Genomic DNA, 22,467 nt, shown 5'->3' on the forward strand with positions numbered 1-22,467 from the left:
ACAAGCTTTTAGATGACCATTAAATCAATTAATTCAAGCTGTGTAGCCCTTATTTGACCCATCCTGGAGGTTTTTCCAACTTTGGCGTTGTGATGCATTTTATGTATTTGATACTCCCTACCAATTCAGAAGACTGTGATCTCATCTGTGTGTAATCAATGCTTATCATAGTGTCAATAAAAATAGGTGAATTGTTTCCTTAGGTTTCCTGGTTGAGAGAGTTCAGTTCAGAATAGACGTTATATATTTGTGTCTTCTTGTCCTCGGCTTGCTGGAAAGGCTGGACCTATGAGGTCATGAGACTTCCTGTGTCCTACGAGGGGGTGGGTTTGACCCTGCCCAACTGTCTAAAGCCTTGGATACCAGAAATAACGACAGACCTGATCTATTATGTTCTTGCAAGTAAGCATAACTTGTACTCTTAAAGCAATACATATCTAGATGAAACATTTGAATGCCTAGATGAAGTTCCAAATGGAATGGAAGAGATCAAAATAAATCAAGATAAGATTGTATTATTTTTCTTTGTTTAAAAATTAGTTTCAGTGGTGCTTCAGAAGAACAGCGATTAACATTGACACGCTATTATTTAAAAGAAAATCTTGGATTGGTTTCTCTTCCATTGCTTGTCGTCTTTCGCTCTTTGGGGACTCATTTTGAGGCCACGTTGTCTGTCTCCAAAGCGACTCAACCATTTTGTATTCGGTAAACAGCCCTTGGCCAGAATGCTGGTTAGACACAGCGAGCCTATCACAGCCACAACAAACTTTGAATGATGGGTCCTTTGTTATTCGAATTTGCCCCCTATCGTGACACTCAGTCGTCGTCTGGTAGTGGTGGGATTCTGTTTGACAGACAGTAATGCACAAAAACAAACCCCGTATGGGAATATATTGATTTAGTCATTTTTAGTGTTTGCAGCTTTCTAAACTATAGCTCGAATTGCCTTGCTTTAATAAGCAAACTTTCTTAAGAAGTTTGCATTCGAGAGAAAGACAGCTTGTATTGATAAGTCTCAAAGCTGTAAAATTTAGATTACACTTGAATGCATCCCAATGTGCAGCTTTCATTGCCAAATCGGAATTTCCGTTTATGCAAAACAGAGGGAGACAGAATAGAGCGTTTTGCGGCAATGGATGTTGTTGTGGTCAGCAGGGATTTCTGCTACAAATAAACACAGGAAGAAACGGCCATTTGGGACCATTTTGATTATACTGAAAGCTAACATGTATACTATAGACTTTATATGGAGCTACAAACCTCGTCATTTCCTGCATGAACTTCTTGACCAACTCTTCTCGCTCGAGATTTGAATTGGAACAACATAAACCTCCTGTTTCCTCTTTCATTCTTTTATTAATGTTTTAAACATAGTCAGATACAGTCTTAGACCCAACAGAGATGGGGGAAAAATCCTGTCATCATTTGCTCATCCCAGTGTTGTCGGTATTCACTGTTACTCTCTGGAGTGGACTATGTATGCATTACAAAAATAGCGCACAGATTCCAATGGCACACACCATTGGTTCTCACATTTCTCATGACCAGACATCATTTTGGAGTTTGATGGCCCCAATTCCCTTTAATTATTTGGAAAAGAGTGTGAGTAAATGATGACAGGATTTTTATTTTTAGGTCAACTATTCCTTCAACACCTTCCCCCATTCTTTCTCTTTCTCCTCTTTTCTGCTTTGTTATCTATCTGACGCATTTTCTGATAAGCCCTGGAAGTCACTAGAGATAATGCGTCATTCTTTTCCCGTACATATACAATTGCCGCCCTCTCCATTGACAAAATAGTTTCACATTCTCCAGTATTTCTCCACCACATTATCATTTTGGATTTACATACTCTTTGACTTCAACTACGACACTAAGGCAGTGGTTTATGACACTGTGCAGTCCAGTAACCCCACAGCTCCTCACACACATCTGGGGGCTGAGGCTGTTTTTTGTATTTAGTCATTAGTCTGGGATTCAGTCCTATGAACAAAAGATGGAGGGAAATTTCACTTTTCCCACATTCAAAGCGGGGGATTACAAAAGTGGGATGGTTGTGACTCATGTGAAAGCCCTCTTTAAGAAGTCTATAAACCCCTCTCAAAAGTCATGCCTGCCTCTGAAGTTGCATTTTATGAATTTGTGGTGGTTTTTTAGCTGTATTAAGTATACATTAGTTTCAGGTTGATGATGTCACCGTACTGTATTTGTGTCAAATAACAGCATTCTGTTTTTTATGAATATTTTGGTCTGTTTGGAAAGAAAGTAACATTTTTGTCTGGGTTATGGTTCAAATAGGCCTATGGTACCCAGACAAACTTTTTCTTACAGTCGATTAATCTTGACATTTAAAACAAAATTCTGTTGTAATTGAATTTGCATCTTTAATTATATGTTGTTGTATGAAAAAACAGTCAGAGGTGTTGGGGGGGGGGGGGGGGGGGGGGGGGGGGGGCTCAACCTTTAACCCGTGGGGAAAAAAATCAACCAGCGGCAACAATTTAAAAGTAGCACAATTATAGAAGCCCAACTTGGCAACACTGGTTGCGGGTTAATTTTGAATAACTGAAAAATGACTCACGGTTCAATCAGGGAGTCAGTTTTGAACAGTAACGGCCTTGAACGATTCACTGAGTCTGATTCAAAAAGCTAAATCGCAAAAGAGTTCAAGGACATTTTGTGAATCTTTTTGACTGACTAATTAAAAAGAACCAGTTCATTAGAGTCATTTGTTTGCAAATCAGACATCACAGCCTCCTATGTGTTCGTTGTCACGTACAGGAAACTCTGGCATGTGCTCTAGAGAGATGACATCTGACAAAAGCACATGAAGCCTTACTTAAAGGGTTAGTTCACCCAAAAAATGAAAATTCTGTCATTAATTACTCACCCTCATGTCATTCCAAACCCGTAAGACCTTCATTCATCATCAGAACACAAATTAAGATATTTTTGAGGCCTCAGTGAGGCCTCCATTGACAGCAAGATAATTAACACTTTCAAAAGCCCAGAAAAAAACAATATCTAGTGATGGGCGATTTCAAAACACTGCTTCATGAAGCTTCAAAGCTTTACGAATCTTTTGTTTCGACTCACTTGTTCGGAGTGTGTATCAAACTGCCAAAGTCACGTGATTTCAGTAAACGAGGCTTTGTTACATCATAAGTGTTTCAAAACGTTTCGAAATTTCAATAGTTCACGGGACTTTGGCAGTTTAATATGCGATCCGAACCACTGATTCGAAACAAAAGATTCGTAAAGCTTCAAAGCTTCATGAAGCAGTGTTTTGAAATTGCCCATCACTAGATATTGTTGAATAAAGTCATTATTTTGTTTTTGTTTTTTGGCGCACAAAAAGTATTCTCGTCGCTTCATAACATTAAGATTGAACCACTGTAGTCACATGAACTATTTTAAAAATATGTCTTTAGTGCCTTTCTGGGTATTTGAAAGTGTTAATTATCTTGCTGTCAATGGAGGCCTCACTGACCCTGACAGCAACATAGTGTCGGCCCAGATCCGGCCCACATCTGGTCCGCGTGTAATCCACATGTACCAGATGTGGGCCGGATCTGGGCCACACCATATTGCTGTCTGGGGATTGCAATAAAAAATATCTTAATTTGTGTTCCGAAGATGAACGAAGGTCTTACTGGTGTGGAACGACATGAGGGTGAGTAATAAATGACAGAATTTTCATTTTTAACCTTTTAAGCTTATACGTCTGCGTACAGTGTACGTGATGCAAATTTTGTCAGCAGAATAGTACGGATGTACTGTACATGCACCGGCCAATTTTTGTAACCGTCGCACATACGCATTGAATTTGTTTTGCACTAATCAGTTGTTCCACAATGTGGCAACACTGGCCCGGGCCGCTGTTTCACAGTAGAAAACTAAAATAAAGAGATGGAACAACAACAAAATACAGAAGACTGCATCAACAACAGAATTGACAAACGCTTGTGTGAGGGGTTTATGAGATAGCCGCAACTTTAGTTTAAAAAATATAAGACATTTTTCCGGTCATAACTTCTGGAGAAAAATTGCGCAGACACTGAACAAAGATGAAACTTTCTAGAGTGCATGTGTCCACCTCCTGCGCTTGCTCACGCTATCAAATGGAGTATAGACTGTTTTGAAAAGCTACGCTTTTGACGGTATGCATACGCTAACGTGCCCGTAAAAAAGTATTTTGGGCTTTAACGGCGCAGGTTTGATCAGCTAGATTTTACTTTTTTTTTTTGTCACCTTTGCAACCGTTGTCGTGGTCTGTAGTCCTGCTAATCTCTAAATTTCTCTTCATGGGGTGTGATGTATGTTGCTTACGGAAAAAGAGAAGACACGAACTATGGGAAAAATCCAGTGCACAATTTTTTTTAAGTTACTAATGCCATCCACCCCCACAGAAGTGCTTGAAAGTTCACATGTTCACACATGGTCCTTCTCGTTTTTTTGAGTAATTTCCTCATAATCAGATCCAGACGCCAAATGATTTGGCACTTGAGGCTGTTTCAGCTCCAATGACCAAAAACATTTCTAAAAAATAGTTGTGCTTAATTCGAGAAGACAACTAGGGGGGTCTGGTGTAGTAAAAAGATCAGATATAAACACATTCTTGAGAGGAATCGTATATACACATTGTAATCTAGAGTTTATTTGCTAAGAGGAACGAGAAATAAGTCATAACAAAGATCCAAAGTGACGTAGAAAACGTTCGCAGCTTTAAGCCCTGTGAATATAAATTCACACAACATTAAGGGCCATAGATGGAGCTAAAATACAATGTTTAGACTATTCTCATCCAAATATCCTGTTTTGTTTTAAAAAGTTGGCAGTTAAAAGATGAAAACCTCTTCAAAGTGGTAATAAAGATTCTTGAGTGGAGCAGAAATGGGGTGGTTGGTAAGTTGTGGTTGGTTCAGAACACTCAGTGCTGGTAATTCTAGGATGACTGCATGAATTACTCAATATAAACAACTGTAAACATCCATTATTTGACTCAGTTACATCACTAGAAACTAACTATGTCCACAGGCGACAGGAATGCTAAATGGTTAAAGAATGGACTAGTGCATGATCTTTAATTTAGTCGCTCTTTTGTCGTTTTGATGGTTAATAAAGATGCATTTTACTCCAGTCAAGGATGGTATTACAAGATGAGCTTTAAGTTATTACACAAGAGAGTTTCATTATTTGCTCTGAACCTCTTCAAAGCATTTAAGGACGGTTTATAGGGTTTCATGAAAGACGCTGTGGCTTGATATTCCTAAACATTAACGCAGATTGAAACACTTTTTTTCCAACGCATTCTGCATCTGATGGATCGTAAAATATAACATTTTTGAGTTAAGCCTTACAAATATTTTCAAAACTAAGCAGTCAAAGGCCTACATAATGCGAAAGTAGTAAAGACTCTTCTTTAATAACAGTTGCCATTCCAAATGAAAGTTTGGAAAATCCGTGTTCATGTATTCCCACCTTAAACAGCTGCTTACCTCACCCTCCATTACCCAATTCCACCTTTAATATTGGGTGGAACACTGGATTTATACATAGCTTGTGTCCCGCTGATCTGTACGACCAGACTTTACCCTTTCATAGATTATGTGAACACATGAACTCTGTGTAAGAAATCTCATGTGGACTATGGACCTCTCTCCGGTCACAACGGGACTGCAGCAACACGAAGTGAATTACTCTTCCTTTGGTGGCATTGTTGTTATTGGCTGACTCAAGTGTGCCTCTGGAAATCATTAAAGCTTGTTGTCTGAGGGAACTGTTCATTAACAAAGAAAAAAATAGCTTGGTTGGTTTACTATTTGGCAAAACTCTGAGGCGAGGATAATGTGGGGAATTTTTGTAAAATACTCAAAAGGTGTACTCTTTCTGAACTCCTTTTCGGGAGTTCTTTGGCTTTAAAACTGGAGTATTGCCCTACACTAGAGAGAGATCCAGCTTGGCTGTATAAATCTTAAAAAAAGTTGTTTTTATATGTTAAAAAGTGATACACAGGCCACTCACAATGCACACTTTTTAAGACAAGCCCAAGGATTAATCTGTGCTAAATCCAGAGATTATGCTGGTTGCAGTGATTTATTGTGGTGACATTGCGTAACTTAACACAGTGTTTATCCTTTGATCGTCATAGGAAGGAAACGTTGTGGTCTCCCAGCTAATAAAAATATTCTGTTATTATAAAATAATATTCTACTTTATCATTTTGCAAACGTTATGGAAATGTTACTTTTGAATGTTCTCTGAACATTAACTTTAGCTAGCGACCAGATAACTAGCCTAGCTAAAGACCAGATAGCTTTGAACAACCGTTCTATTAACTTTACTGGAAGATCGTTTGTTCATAACTTTGAGAGAACCTTGCCAGAACATTAGCTAAAGTTCTGAGAACGTACCCTGTCAGCTAAGCTTTAGCCGGTGTGTATTTGAAACCACAGTGGGCTAACAAATGCTAGTAGCTTAGCATACATTGCCAAATGCAAAATAATATATAACCAAATTTAATTACACCCTAAATTAACATAACATGTACTTTACTTACAGTTTCATTGCCACCAATAAAGACAAAAGGAATATATAAAGATATTATTTCATTGTTCATTAGGAGCAGATGTGCTTTTCTGTGACTGCTGTCAGAGTGTTTACATTCGTACAGAGGCGAATTAGGAAATATACTCAGCTGGCAGACAGCACTGGAATGCTGAAGTCTTTCACATAATGTCTTTATGTCAAACATGCTTTAAGATGGAATATAAACAAATTCCATTAGCTGAGAGGCTAACATTTTATTTGAATAAATTCCGTACCCCACGATAGATCCTATTGATTCTATGAAAGAAGTAAACAACAGAACCAGTTGGACATGGTATACTGTAGAATAACAGACTGGGGCAAGAAAATGATATCTCTTTTATTTTAAGTTTTTGAGTCAAAAGTCCAGTTACACAAATGTGTGTTTTTTAGAAGTTGTTTGATATGTATGGGCGAGATGTCACGCATTTCTAAATTAAAGTATTGATATATTTTTTTGTTTAGCATTTATATTTTATGCTATTACATTCATAGTTTTATGCTTGATTTACTTTTTGAATCATGCTGGGTAAAAAAAACAAAACATTAAAAAGCCAATAAAACACTACTAAATTTCCTGGATTGTAGTTGCGAAAACATTCAGTTGCTTTAATGCCTATTTGAAGGTATGCCTATACGGAAATTTAGTTTAAACATACAGTATAGTTCCCATCAAAATGTCTCTGAATGTTGTCTTGGCATTAGACTTCCTCTGGCCACATGCCATGTTTATAATGTCTTTCTAACTTTTTTTTCTTGCATTGTATAGTGGTTTTTAAGCTGATCTGGACTGTGTTAAGTTAATTGACCAGCTGGCCTTTGCTTACATACACATGTGAATGGTGATGATGGGGGCCTTATACCAAAATGTGAACCCAAGACTTTGGTCTTTCTTTCTCATCTTCCTCCAGACTTCTTCTGGGACTCTAAATAGATGACCTATTTTTTCATATGAACCACATCACTCAAACCCTCTCTATCTCCATGATCAGCGGTTCTCAACTGGTGGGTCACGGGTCTTTTCTCAAGGGGTTACAGACAGCACAGTAAAAACAATTTAAAAAAAAAAATTAACAGTATAAGCATGCATAGTTAGTACAATAAAATAAACAGGCTTTAAAATGGAGGAGAAAATACAATAATAATAATAATATTCCATATCTTTTGTTGTTGATGTCAAATGTCATGCATCCAGCCAGACACTACAGTATGTTAATGCAAACTGATCTGTCAAACACGAGAAGGTCATCTGACAATCTTCAAAATCATAATACATTTTAATGTTTGACCAAAGACATTTTTCTTTACTGTTGTACGATAAACAAATTTTATGTTTTGGGTTGCCACTTGATGTCCATTGTAATAGTCCTGAAGCAAAACCAGTTGAGAATCACAGCCTTATCCTCAATTTGTTCCTCAAAGTTATAATCACTATGACAAAGATAAACCTTCAATGAGCAATAATAGTAATGGACTCACTGACACTAGTAATACTAGTCCAATCTGTGCAATACAGTATATGCCTCACTGTAGTATGTAAGCAAATGTAATTTTTCTATATTATACCCAAGTCTTTTCCCAGCATCTCTGCTTTGTCTTTAGGGATTTAAATGGCAGTCAGACATGTTTAAAGTGAGCAGACAGAAGTGGCCCTGTAGGATTTCCTGAGGAAACAGAGAGAAATAGGGTCACTGAGTTTGTTGTTTTCCTTTTTTTTTTTCTTTTTTTTTTTTTTGTGGCATCTGTTGACCGAATCTGTCAATTGCCTAAAAAAAACGACAAAAAACAGACACACTTTACCTGAAACTGATCTCTCACCTTATGGTGTCTTTTCTCACTTTTTTTTTTCTCAGATGGAAGTTTGGCTGTTTTCCCATTTTTTTCTCAAATGGAAGTTTGGCTGTGATAGTTGGCCATTTTTCAGATGGCGCCTCATTATAAAAATCAGAAACAATAAGATCTTTCTTCTCTCAGCTCAGGTGTTATAAAGCGAAATTGTGCAAACATCTTCCATCAGGTTAGTTGCCAATGGACGTACCAACTAATAGTTTGTAGGCGAATAGTAGTGGCAGTGACCAGTGAGCTCCAGGTGGAAACACAATTCACAGGTGTAACAGGTGAACTTAGATGTGAAATCTATCACATATGTGAAAGTTAGCTGCTATGAGTAATTCCTTCCCACCTCCAGTTCACGCTGAGGAACTGACAAACCATATTGTCCATGATCCAACACATATGGTGTCATCTGACCATCCAGTTCATCCTCATTTTGTTAAAGATACATTTTGCAAAAGCTACACCAATTTTTGCCCATGGTGATTGTTTAGATTTGCTCTGTTCATAAAAAGCAACCATTTATAATGAGGCACCTTATGCTTATACAAGACCACATATTGATTCAAGAGACATGAAACAAGCACAGCTATATGTGAAATCAGTGAAAATATTAAATGTAAAAATATCGACCAATGATTGACCAGTCAGATTTTCAAATGAAAATATTTGAATGATTTAAATAGACAGCATATAGCAGTAATCACCAAGAGTGCGGCCAAAGCAGGGTTTTTTGTTGTTTTTTTACCCTGTATAAACTTTCTGAGAAATTCTGACAGAAATAAATGCACTGTTGTTTAACAGCTTCTGCAAAAGCCCAACACAAGTGCTGTAGGTGTTACAGTGGCTTAGCTAGATTGTAAATGCGCTTGTGTTCCACTAAATGCAACCTGTTACTGAGCACAGTTCTCACATTTGTGTTTGCAGCATTATGCTGCTGCTAGTAACGTGAACTATTGCATCTTGAAACTGTGGTTTTCAGGGTGGAGTATCTGTGACTTTCAGCACCCTTTCTGTGGCTAACTATTTTAGATGGTAGTAAAGTTACAATTCTCAGGAACTTTGATAATGTTATCTGTAGCAACACTGGCCCTTCTGGATATGAAAAGCATAAGCATTGTTTTATGTTTTAATATAACATGAAATACTACTACTAAGATGTAGAAAACTACTCCTTAATACTGGACAGTATTAAAAATGTGCCAATCTGCATTTGGGAAACAGGGGGTCAGTTGCTATCAGTGTCTGAGCTGATAGCGCTAACAGTGAGGATCTCCATACACCACTGTTATCGAGTCTGTAATCAAGAACATCCTGTTATTTCTCAGATTTGTTTTATTTCCTTTTTTATCTTTTGCTGATTATGTTTTGACCTCTTGTTTAGGCTCCTGCGCATAAAAGGCTATTTCCTCAAGACTTATTCAATGCTGTTCCATAGTTCCAGGGAATTTCTACTAAAAGTAGTCAGTTTTGCTTGGATATTGAATAATTGTGATGTTTGCTAAGACCAAAAGATTTTAGGCATAGCAAACATGCTAGAAATCATGTAGTACACCATAGCAATGCCTTAGCAACCACCCAAAACACTATATCAACTGCACAGCAGCATGCTAGAAATTACTCAAACATCTTATCATCTACATAATAACACCCTAGCAACCACCCAAAACAGTGTATAAATTGCAAAGTAATACGCTAGAAATCACTTGGAACACAATAGCTACCTCATAGCAATGTCCTAGAAACTGCCCAAAACACTACATGGCAACATGCTAGAAATCACTCAAAACACCTTAGTAACTGCATACCAGTCCTCTAGCAACCACAAAAAAGCTTTTAGGTGGTTGCTAGGGTGTTGCTAGAAATCACTTATAACATATTTGCATGTTGCTTTGCAGTCAACATAGTGTTTAGGTTAAAACATAGCAACCACAGAAAGTTTTAGATGATTGCTAGGGCATTGTTATGCAGTTGCTAAGGTGTTATCAGTGATTTCTAGCATGTTGCTATGCAGTTGATGTTGTGTTTTAGGCTAAACACTATATCGACTGCATAGAAACACGCTAGAAATCACTTAGAACACCTTAGCAGCATAGCAACACCCTAACAACCACCAAAAACACTATATCAACTGCATAGCAACATGCTAGAAAGCACTCAGAACACCTTAGCAGCTGCATAGCAACACCCTAACAACCACCCAAAACATTATCAACTGCATAGCAACATGCTAGAAATCACTTAGAACACCTTAGCAGCTCCATAGCAACACCCTAACAACCACCCAAAACACTATATCAACTGCACAGCAACACGCTAGAAATCACTTAGAACACCTTAGCAGCTCCATAGCAACACCCTAACAACCACCAAAAACACTATATCAACTGCATAGCAACACGCTAGAAATCACTTAGAACACCATAGCAGCATAGCAACACCCTAACAACCACCAAAAACACTATATCAACTGCATAGCAACACGCTAGAAATCACTTAGAACACCATAGCAACATAGCAACACCCTAACAACCACCAAAAACACTATATCAACTGCATAGCAACACGTTAGAAATCACTTAGAACACCTTAGCAGCTCCATAGCAACACCCTAACAACCACCAAAAACACTATATCAACTGCATAGCAACACGCTAGAAATCACTTAGAACACCTTAGCAGCATAGCAACACCCTAACAACCACCAAAAACACTATATCAACTGCATAGCAACATGCTAGAAATCACTTAGAACACCTTAGAAGCTCCATAGCAACACCCTAACAACCACCAAAAACACTATATCAACTGCATAGCAACATGTTAGAAATCACTTAGAACACCATAGCAGCATAGCAACACCCTAACAACCACCCAAAACACTATATCAACTTCACAGCAACACGCTAAAAATCATTGAGATAGCCCCATAGCAATGCCCTAGCAACCACCCAAAAGCCTATTAACTGAAAAGACACTCTAGAAAACTCAAAATACCTTAGCAACTGTGTAGCAATGCCCTAGCAACCACTTGTAACACTCTAGCATCATGATGTTGGCTTTTGCACAGGCAAGCAACACACACATTTTCTTCAGTTCATAAAAAAATGTTTTTTTGAATGCACTGCTCTAAGAACATTCATGTTCCTCACATTTTGGCATCATTCATGGTGTTTTTCAAAAATCAGAAACATGGCACTCGATTTCATTCAAATGAGCATAACCAAAAAACCAACCTTTTCTCACAGTACTGAGATAAAATCTCAAGAGAAAAGGATTTGCATATTGTTGAAATCAGCTTTGAAAACAGTCATGCATGCAAGCCCACATTCAGTGTAGGCAACATGAGTATAATGGAATAGATTTGCATTCTATGTGTAATGTTTTACAGCCGCCTTTGTGACATCGTTTGAAGTGCTGGTAAATGTGCACGCTCTTTAATGTGTCTACACATGGAGATATTTATAAATACAGAATGCATTGTGAACTGCAGATGTGTTAGAGAAAGGCGTCGGTGCTTAGCTATACATATACTAAACACTAAATGTTCGAATTACAGTGAGAACCACACATCAGTTAATTTCCTCTCAACGTTATTCTGGCATTAACCTCTACGTAGCCAGTAATTTGGTAGACCCCGGGATCCACCAGAGATTCATCTCTGTCTTTAATGGGGCAATTTCCCAAACCTCTCCACCCTTCCCATCCCTCTCACCCCTCTTTTGTTCTCCCTTTTCTCGGCCTCTTGCGCTCTCCTCCTTTTTCTTGGCCTTGCGTCTGTTCTGTTGGTTTTGGGGGTTGGAGAATGAGGCCTGTCATTACATGATGTCTAATGGTCTCTAAGAAACCAATCCCTGCTGTTTCCTTTATTTTTGAGATGACTCTGAAACATATGGAAGCCTGGATGAACAACAGGAAGCTCTTTTGAAAATATGTATAGAAATATTGCTTTGATGTCTGTGTCGCTTTTTTATCGCAGAAAACTTTTACTTACCAATAAGACTTATTCCATTACACACACACCCACAAAACCAAACGCTCCACATCACATACATTCCTGTACTTGCTTTGTTTATTTCCAGAGCCACAATCTGAAGGAGATCTTGAATGGCTCAACAAGAGAGACTGTTTCTACTGTGCCATTTTTTTTTTTTACTTTTCAAATTCTGTATATATCTGTTTTACTACACTAACACAATATTGGAAAATTATCATCAGCATTGCAATGTTTTTCCCCTTTATGGAGCTCTTTTCCATACAATTTTTAGTGACCAAGAAATGGTGCAGTAAAAGTAGTCCATGCACTATATTCCATGTCTTCTGAAGTTACATGAAAGCTTTTTTTTTGTTTTGTTTTGTTTTGTAAAATAAGTATGAACTTTAAAGGGCTAGTTCACCCAAAAAGGAAAATTATCCAATAAAAAACCCTCAAGCCATCCTACACTGTAAAAAAAGAATTGTTGGTTTAACTTAAAAAAGTAAGTTACCTGGTTGCCTTAAAATTTTTAGTTCACTGAAATTAAAAATTTGAGCTAATACAATGAAGGCAATTGGTTTAATCAACAGAAACTCAAAATATTATGGTATCTGAACCACATTAATTATCTAAGTTGATTTGGCAAAAGAAAAAATGTTGTGATAACAAATCATGAAATATTTTTTTACAGTGTAGGTGTATATGACTTCTTTCAGTCAAACACAATCAGGTTATATTAAAATATATCCTGGCTCTTCCAAGCTTTATAATGGGAGTGAATAGTAACCGAGATTTTGAAGCCCAAAAGCGCATCCATCCATCATAAAAGTAATCCATATACGGCTTCAGGGGGTTAATAAAGGCCTTCTGAAACGAAGCAATGCATTTTTGTTAGAAAAATATCCATATTTATAACTTTATAGATTATAATCACTAGCTTCCGGTAACGTCCGTCCACGCGTTCACGAGAGAGTTGAGTTCCGGCTTATGACGTAGGATGTAGGAGTAGCGTAAGCTTACTTGAGAGTAGATGCCTCTCGCAGTTCAAACAAATAGGGCTGGGCAACAAACTCAAGATCCTCAAACATTTCTCTTTAAAAATTTTCGTTTTAGACTTCTAATTTGTGACTGGTGTTTTGTTTTGTTTTGCTCTATTCTCTGTGCTTCCGTGTTCGTCAATACGCCATGCGTGGAGTCAAAGTTTACTCTTCGCCCTGAATCGACTCGTGTATGGAAGCCAGTGATTCTTATAAAGATACAAATATGGTTATTTTTCTTACAAAAATGCATCGCTTTGCTTCAGAAGGCCTTTATTAACCCCCTGGAGCCATATGGATTATATGCCCAAATATTATTTTGGGCATGTAATCCAAAAAATTTTCATAAATGACATTAAATTTTGGTCTGTTCATTTGCTTTTTTAGCTTCAGAAGAGATACAATACTATTTGTTTTGTTTTTTAACCTTGACAGCAAATATCCGCTTTCGCTTTCATTTTATGGAAAACCTTTAACGTCTCACTTCAAAGCAGTGTGAATTTTACTGTGAACTTCCTCATTCTTTGGTTAAGTCGAAATAACATTGTATATTGAATACCCCTGAACTACAGTACTCTTCAGCAAGTACTTTCAAAGGCCTTTGCTTGTTTCCACAGATCCTGAGATACTCTTATCTAAATTGCTCCTTATCCTCAATTGACAAAGCAAGAATCCAGAATGCATTGTGCTGAGGAAAAGATGAGTTTGCAGACTGATAAAATTCTTGTTTTTGGATATGAGCTGTGAAGCGGGGTGGCTTCTGGAATTCACTGCTGCTTCTATATATATATATATATATATATATATAAGTTATAACTTATTAATCCAAGTTATTAATCCACATTTATCCTTCTAATTATTTGAATGACTTCTTCAACGTATGTTAAAGCATTTATTTTACTTTTCATCTTCAAACAGAGTGTCTGTACCTCTTACTCTGAGTGTTGAGAACATGTTATCAGTATGTTTTGGGGAAATGTCCTGCTCAACCAACTTCAACCTTAAAGTAGCTGTGTATCTGTGTGCTAATATCCTTTGTTACAGATCAGCATTGGTGAAATTAACAACTGACAACTTGCACCCTGGATGATTTTTCATCATCAACAAATTGGCACATAAAAGAGCAGTTCTATGACCTCGGAGGTCACTCCGTGCCTAAACCAGGGTTTTGTTGTCATCTGTATAATCTATGGAGACATGCTTATTTCTATTACTCCTTGTGAGGACAATTTCTAACTTTATCTGTTTTTTAACCAGTCAGAATCATTTAACCTGAGGTAATGACGTAGTTAGTGGACTCTGTATTGTTGTGGAAATGTGAATGTATGCAGAGCGGCCTACGAACTCCTTGTGAGTATTGAAGCTGACTTCTGTGGATGAAACGCCAAACTATTCTTTAGTACAATTTTCTTCAATTCATTTTTTTTTTAAACTCTGACTCCGGGCCTTTATTCATCATATCTGGTCTTTGGCTCTTTATCTGTGAATTCCCCTACAGCTGTGTGACAGTACTGCCACAGGATACCAGCGGTCACACGGATTGTTCTTGACTTGAGTTTACTTCCTTTGATCTGAGGTGGAAGGCAGCTGTCTGGCTTTCTGTGATTGTAGTAAGTATTTTTGGAAAAATGAAAGAAAAGAAACAACAGCCAACAATTCCTACCTGTTACTTAATTTAGAGGAAGCAAATATTCATGTATAGTGTAAATAATGCCAAATACTGGTAATGAGAAATCCTACAGTCAGTATAAGATTGAGGGAAACATCTTAATGTTGTTAATCCAGGTATATTATTTGTTAGGATAATAATGTAGGTCATATTATTATGTTGCATTATGCTCTGAAATCTTGTCTGGACAGCTCTCCTGTCAACAATCATGGACACGGCTATCATTAATAATCTCAGGCATGTCACAACATAGAGAGATATCCATAGCTGGGTTTTCAATATCTGAACACATTCAACCAAACCCTTCGTCTTCCACCGGATCTTATCGTGTTTTGTTATCAAATACTCATATCATCACATTGTCCCTGAAGAAAAGTTGAATACAAACCAACCATAGCCTTTTTTTATGTTCCCACACTTACAGATGAGGAAAAAGATAGATGTTTTCTGCTGGTAAAAGTAGGGGTTTCATGCACCAAGTTGTTTTTTAAATCAGTCCTGGCTCCGCCCCAAGGCAAAATAAAACATGACCGAAGCTGTCTGCAAATAATGCAAATAAACTTTCACTTTAAATTGAAGTATCTGCAGAAGGTGCGACTTGATTGTGTGTAGGGTATATATATATATATATATATACTAGAGATGCATATTAGAGATGCACCGATATATTGGCCAATATAACCAGTATTGACCAATAAAAGCAATTTTTTACACTATAAACAGCCGATAGTCAGGGCCAATATATATTCTGTCAATCAAAAGAGGGCAGGAAAAATAAAACACATAACACATATGTCACATAATTTACATTTACCTCAGGAATGTTTTCCAATGTTCACAGTTCCTCAGTTATCTATAAAAAAAACCACATATATATATATACATATAAACATATATATGTAGTGTTAGAGTAACTAAGAAATTGCTTCTGAGTATAAGGAAAGAATTTATTTTTCATTGCTCTCTGCAGTTTTGTGCACCCTGCATCCTGAGTAATTCAAATCATAAAGGGCTGGGGGGAAAAAAGAAACAATTCTGCAATTTACACAAATATACAATCTTATCCAATCTGTGGGAAGCAGCTGTGGTTGTAGGCGAGTGGTAGAGAGGTCATAAGGTCAGAAGTCGTGGGGTTAAGGGGTGTTTTCGGTGGGCGCAGTGCCAGCGTGGAGGAACACGTAGTTACACGGTGGATGCTCAAGTGCGTGTGGAGCGTCAGGATCTGACACAGCTGCTTTGCTGGAAATGAGCTGAGCACTCTTGAGTTTCCCCGTCACGTCCTGCCATTTTGACATCACAGATCTTGTGCATCTTCAACACTGTTTATATTTTTAAAACACTGTGACTAAAAATAAAAGTTCCAAAAGGGGGGTTTCACATCAATTCCATAGAGAAACCATTTGGGTTCCGAAAAGAACCTTTCAGTGATCAGTTCTTATAAGAACAAGGGAAATTTAAACGCTGTCGGTAAGAAAGATTTTGCTCACATTTTGGTGTGGGAATCACACACTTGAGATTTCTGACAGTCTTGAGTAAAGAAGGTGCTGCCACCCTCAGACCACAGGCAAAGCTTTCTGTGATGGCAAGTGATGCTGACTAAGGCCAATTTATGAGACAGTTTTGACTGTTTTGAAGTTATCTGTATCAGCTGGTATGTTTGCCCACTTAGCCAATTAACAATGTGCTTGTGAAGCAATTCAGTGTTGAGTAAATATTGTAAAAGGTATTTCATAATTGAGAAATCTTCTCATTTGTTATCATTAAATTGTGTTATATAGGCTATCATTATATCATCAGATATTGAAAAACCCATGTCATAGACCACTAATGTTGAAACAAGGGCTTTCCTCTCTGAGTTTTTATTTATTCTATTTCTGTTTATTTACACTTCCAAACGTTTGAATAGAAAGTTCAAAAGAACAGAATTAATTTTGTAACATTATAACTCCCAGTTTCACACTTTTTAAATGTTAATGTACAACTGCTCATGACTTAATGTCTTAACACAAATTCAAAGAGTTTTTTTTTATGACCCAAATCTAATGACTCTAATGTCACTAAAGAGACAGTTAAGAGAAGCACTTTTATTATAATAATAACTTTATTATTTTACATGATGTGCAGTTACATTAGGCACTATAAATAAGAACAGAATTTCCTGACCAGTAAAACTGAAAGTGAGGCTGATAGTGGAAACGGTTTGGAGATTAAATATAGCACACTTGTTGGTTCCATCTATGATATTATCAGAATTGTGCGTGATTGCGATGCCATTGCTATATAGTGTTCTGAGTGGTTTTTAGCTTGTTGCTTTGTGGTTGCTTGGACATTCTGGGTGGTCAGGCGTTAAGTCAAAGTTTTTTGAGGCCTTGTAATCAATGCTCAGCTCAAACTTTTCAAATCATTTAAACTCAAAAGAAATTTACAGTAGCCTATATTTATTTTAAGATCTGTGACATCTTTTTTTTTCTCTATAGAGTGAATGTGAAAGTTTTTGCCCACCTCTGCAGCGTCATTTTTAAGACTTGGATTTGCCCTTTGACCCCCCAAGCACTAGTTTGATTATAACCCGGACACATTTTAAAGACTCTGTTGCGGTCAGCTGTTGGCTTCTGGGATTGCTCTACGCAGAGCTGAAGGGAAGCAGCAGGATTTAACCAAGTGTGGTCAGGAGGAATGTGAGCGCAGTGCCTGGGGCCTCGCTCAGGAATGCTGACCACTAAGACAGACACTTATAGAATAACTGTGGGAAAAAGAACTGTTTAAATTCTGATTCTAACACCTCTTCATGTTTAAACTGACAGTTACAAAAGAATTCTAATAAATGTTCTTTTGAAAATTCTTCAAAGAATCCTGAAAAACAAATATCACGCCTTACTCAAAAACATTAAGTTTTTTGTTGTTTTCAACATTGATAATAATAAGAAATGTTTCTTGATCAGCAAATCATCATATTAACATGATTTCTGAAGGATCATGTGACACTGAAGACTGGAGTAATGATGCTGACAGGTAATAAATTATATTTTGTTTGTGCGTGTGTAGGCAAGAAGCAATAGGAGAGGAGATCTAACAGGATCAAGTAAATCAAACTAAGGCTATGGCTATGGCTCCAAAATCTTTTGACCTCTTCCCTAATAATTTCAACCTATTCCAATTTCGTTAGCATTTTATTTTACAGTCCTGTTCCACATGTTATAATGTACTTATTATAACAATAACAATAACTGGGTTATAACTAGGTACTGACCCTGATCCTATCCCTAAACCTAACCTTAACTCATGTAGTTACCAGTACTTTTTGGGTAACTACACTGTAATTAAAATGTAAGTGTATGTACTGTAAAATAAAGTGTAACCTCAGTGTCATTATGTAACATGTTTCCAAGTAAAAGAAACTGTATTCAGTGAGAAAAGTAATGTAGGACGGGGCTTTGTGTTCACCATAACTGATTGGATCAGTGAAAAGTGGGCGTTTTGTTCTATAAAGGTGCCAATCCTGAATGTGAGTGTGCTAAAACAATGCTATTAACATGCTTTTGTGCCCTTTTTTATCCCCATTAAAACTAGCAAAACAGCTCCATTTGTGTTTCATGCATGAGATAAAGTCTTAAAGGTTTGGAACGACATGAGGGTGAGTAAATGACAAAACTTTTAATTTTTCTGTGAACTATTACTTTAAATTCTTGTCATGCAGGTTCAGGAATTTTCACCTATTTCTGAAAACCAACTCATCCAAAGACAAATAACTCACAGAGCTCAAATAATGTGTATCTACTATAATTTCAGTAACTAGACCACCATCATTGTGCACTACAGCCGGCTTTGCCTCCGGCCAACCCTGGAGCAAAGGCTCTCCCGTATTTAAAATATTTTTGCAGCTCCTTGAGTGATATGGCCCTGAACCTCAGACATTCAACACAATAGAATTGAGTGTTTGTGTATCCGAGGCAGTTTTTCATCTGTCATTTTTCTGGAAATATGATTCCTACCCTACTGGCAGACAAACAGGCCCAGGCTGTTAGTTTTGCAGTAGTTGCTTTTTGCCAAGGCCTGGGAAGCACGTGGAAGGATGTGTGGGTGGATGGAGAAAGAAAAAAGATAGAGTAATAAAGAAAAAGAGAAAAGAAGGAGAGCGGAGCTGCCAAGGAAAGCTACCAAACTCACTGGTCAACATCAGTCATTATTCTCAAGACTTTGATGTAATTCCTCCCTGTTTTCAGACTTTAGGACAGGCGCCCATATCCACATGAATCAGGCTTTTCTGTGTAAAATAATCCTCAAATCATTTGTCATACCAATCCCAATGATTGTTTTCAAAGACAGAATTATAAGCACCAGCAGAGCTTACCAAAGAGCTACTGGCTGCCCTTTCCATGTTAAACTAACATCAGTTATAAAAGTAGATCTTAGATCGATTTCATGGTTTCAAAATTATTATTTTTTTTTTGTAATGGCAGTTCAGGAATGAAATGTATGGTGAGTGGAGCTAAAAGATTATTGCTCTGTCGTGTTTGAAATTAACATATCACCTACACTAAACCTAAGCAATAGTGTTAACAAAAGCATACGTGAGATAACACATTTGCTGTCGCAACTATGCAATTTTAGCTGCTTCTACAAGTCTTTGAGCTCTTTTATTGTGAGTCATGTTTCATGGGACTCATTCTCAAGCGCTCTGAATCTCAAGAGCAACGCTGTACCAGATGAGCTAACGAACAGTTTACTGTCACAAAAACAATAATACATATGGAGTTGGTAATGTAATGCAAGTGTCAAAATGTATTTGTGTTTTGAGGGCATTTTGCAAGGAACTGCACGAAAGTAAGTCTTTATTAATCGATAATCTGCCCCTGTAATCATAATTTGCATGAAAATTAATAAAATGCATAGATGTTTTACTGCCACTAGTGTTCATTTCAACTGGAAACTGCTGGATTATATGTAAAAGTACATTTTATGGCTTAGATCTCTCCTTCAGTGAGATATTTTCTCCTGTTTTATCACCATCCAAGCAAATACTGTAAATATTATCACAGAAAAGCAATAATGCACCTTTCAATAAGCTGCACGGTTTGAGGTGTCACTCATGTCTGTGGCATTAAAGGGTTAGTTCACACAAAAATGAAATTTCTGTCATTAATTACTCACCCTCATGTCATTCCAAACCTGTAAGACTTTCGTTCATCTTCAGAACACAAATTAAGATATTTTTGATGAAACCTGAGAGCTTTCTGTCCCTCCATTTACAGCTACGCAACTACCACTTTGAGGCTTCAAAAAGTTCATAAAGAGATCGTAAAACTAATCCATGTGAACTGAGTGGTTTAGTCCAAATTTTCTAAAGAGACTTTATATGATGAACAGATTTAATTTAGGCTTTTATTCACATATAAACATTGATCAGTGAACATAAACATAAGCTCAACGGAACATGATTGACGTGCAAGAAAAAAACTCTTGAAGAAGCTCAAACGTGCTGCGTAACACACAAGAATGAACCACATTGGCTCTCGCACATTTCAAACAAACAGCTTCCGTTTACCATAACTAATGTGTGAGTTGATGAATATTTATATGTGAATAGAAGCCTAAATTCAATCAGTTCATAATATAAAGCGACCGTGTCTCTGATTTCATCATTTGTGTTCCAAAGATGAACAAGACGGGTGTGGAACGACATGAGGGTGAGTAATTAATGACAGAAATTTCATTTACCCAGCTAAAGTTTTCTTTAGCCCTATGTTTAGTACATTTTTCGTTAAATGATTACAACCAATTAGAAAGGTCAAAAAAGTACCAAAGAACAGTCCAGTAAGGTGTGGGAGTCACTATCAAGCACCATTTAAAGGTGGGATGTCCTGTTTTGACACATAGTCACAGGAGCACATGGTGTGAGTAGAAGGCAAGATTATTTGCTTTAGTAATCTTATTTAAAATGAACTCTACATAAAAAAATATGTGTGTGTATGAAGGTGTAGAGAAGCCTTTTATCAGGTTTTATGAAGTTTTTTTTTTTTTTATTATTTTGCATGTTCAGAAATTCAGTTTTTCTTTTTGTTGCCTCAGGGCAACGTTGTGCGATAACGGGTACTTTTTGAGGATGTTTTGGACAATACCTCACATTGGCCATAATGTGTTATATGAAGGGAAGATGCAGGGTTCCTGGGTGTGCAGGAACACCCAAAGTGATGTGCTAAAATTGTAACGTACACCACTGTTTCACAGCAGAGAAGAAGTGCTTTTTGAAGTTTCGTACGGAGTGAAATCTTATTACATGAAGTACATTATATGGCATGACACACTACATGATACATTGAGCATTGTCTTATGATAATTTTCTCTCTGATTCTGTACTATTGTTGCACAATGTTGCTGTGAGACAACAAAAATTATTTTGGGGTGGGGGGAGGGTGGGTCAAAAAAATGTTTTATCAATAAAATGTTCCCAAACGCACCAAAAAATGATGTGGAATATTTTTTTTATCTGCCATCAACATGTGTGCAGTAGAGGGTTAATGGTGCAAGAGTTGTTCAGCGCCAATAGCAGTATTTAAATACTGCGTCATGCATATTAAAGAGTTTTCGTAGAGCTGATTACTCATATTACTCATTTACAGTTATTCACCTGATTCAGAGATTATTCACATTTCCAGTATTTACTTTGAAGTCAAATGTTGACACACTTCACATCTGCCATATTTGCCAACAAAATCTATTTTTGAAAAGGCAGTACTTGCTTTACATTTGCATTATGTTTGAGCATTTTAGTTAAAATATAGGAATTTGAGTACAACATGACTAAAATGTGAAATGTAAAATTTTATATTTGTGAAAATGTGATTTTTTTCTTTCTTTCTGATACTCAAGTATATGACATTAAAAAAATATGTTGTTATTAAATATTTACAGGTTTTTTTCAACTGCTTACACACAAAATCCTTACTTGTCAGACAATTTCTGAAACCTGACACTCAAACACTAGAACCACATGCCAAATCTGCAAAACCATACGCTAATTCTCGGCCTTTGACTCGGTTTTCAATTTCATAAAACACTTTTTGCAAAACATAACACACAATTCTCTATTTAACACACAAATCTAACAGGAAGTGTCTTGATTTCCTTTTTCAAACACAACCATTGTTTCTGTACTACACATGGTTGATGTATTTCTTTTCTTTTGTTCTGTGTAATACTGTATTCACAACCACAAATGCTTACAGTAAAAAAATAAATAGTTTGGTTTCAATCTTACTTCCGTGTTTACTGTGAATTTTTTCACCATCTCTCTGCCAATTACTTTCAATCTTGTACAGAAATGTACCCAGGAGCTCATGAAAGAAGAGCTTTAGGTTTTGAAT

General features: G+C 36.9%; 1 long non-coding RNA gene across 1 annotated transcript; it reads left to right on the forward strand.

Annotated features, from left to right (window-relative positions):
* Positions 1–13,700: 13,700 nt before the first annotated feature.
* Positions 13,701–22,360, forward strand: LOC127510161 (uncharacterized). The gene is made up of 2 exons (XR_007929495.1): positions 13,701–15,044; positions 17,581–22,360. It is a non-coding gene; the product is annotated as an uncharacterized LOC127510161 (long non-coding RNA).
* Positions 22,361–22,467: the final 107 nt, after the last annotated feature.

The sequence above is a fragment of the Ctenopharyngodon idella genome, chromosome 3 (genome assembly GCF_019924925.1).
Source record: "Ctenopharyngodon idella isolate HZGC_01 chromosome 3, HZGC01, whole genome shotgun sequence".
Classification (NCBI taxonomy): Eukaryota; Metazoa; Chordata; class Actinopteri; order Cypriniformes; family Xenocyprididae; genus Ctenopharyngodon; species Ctenopharyngodon idella.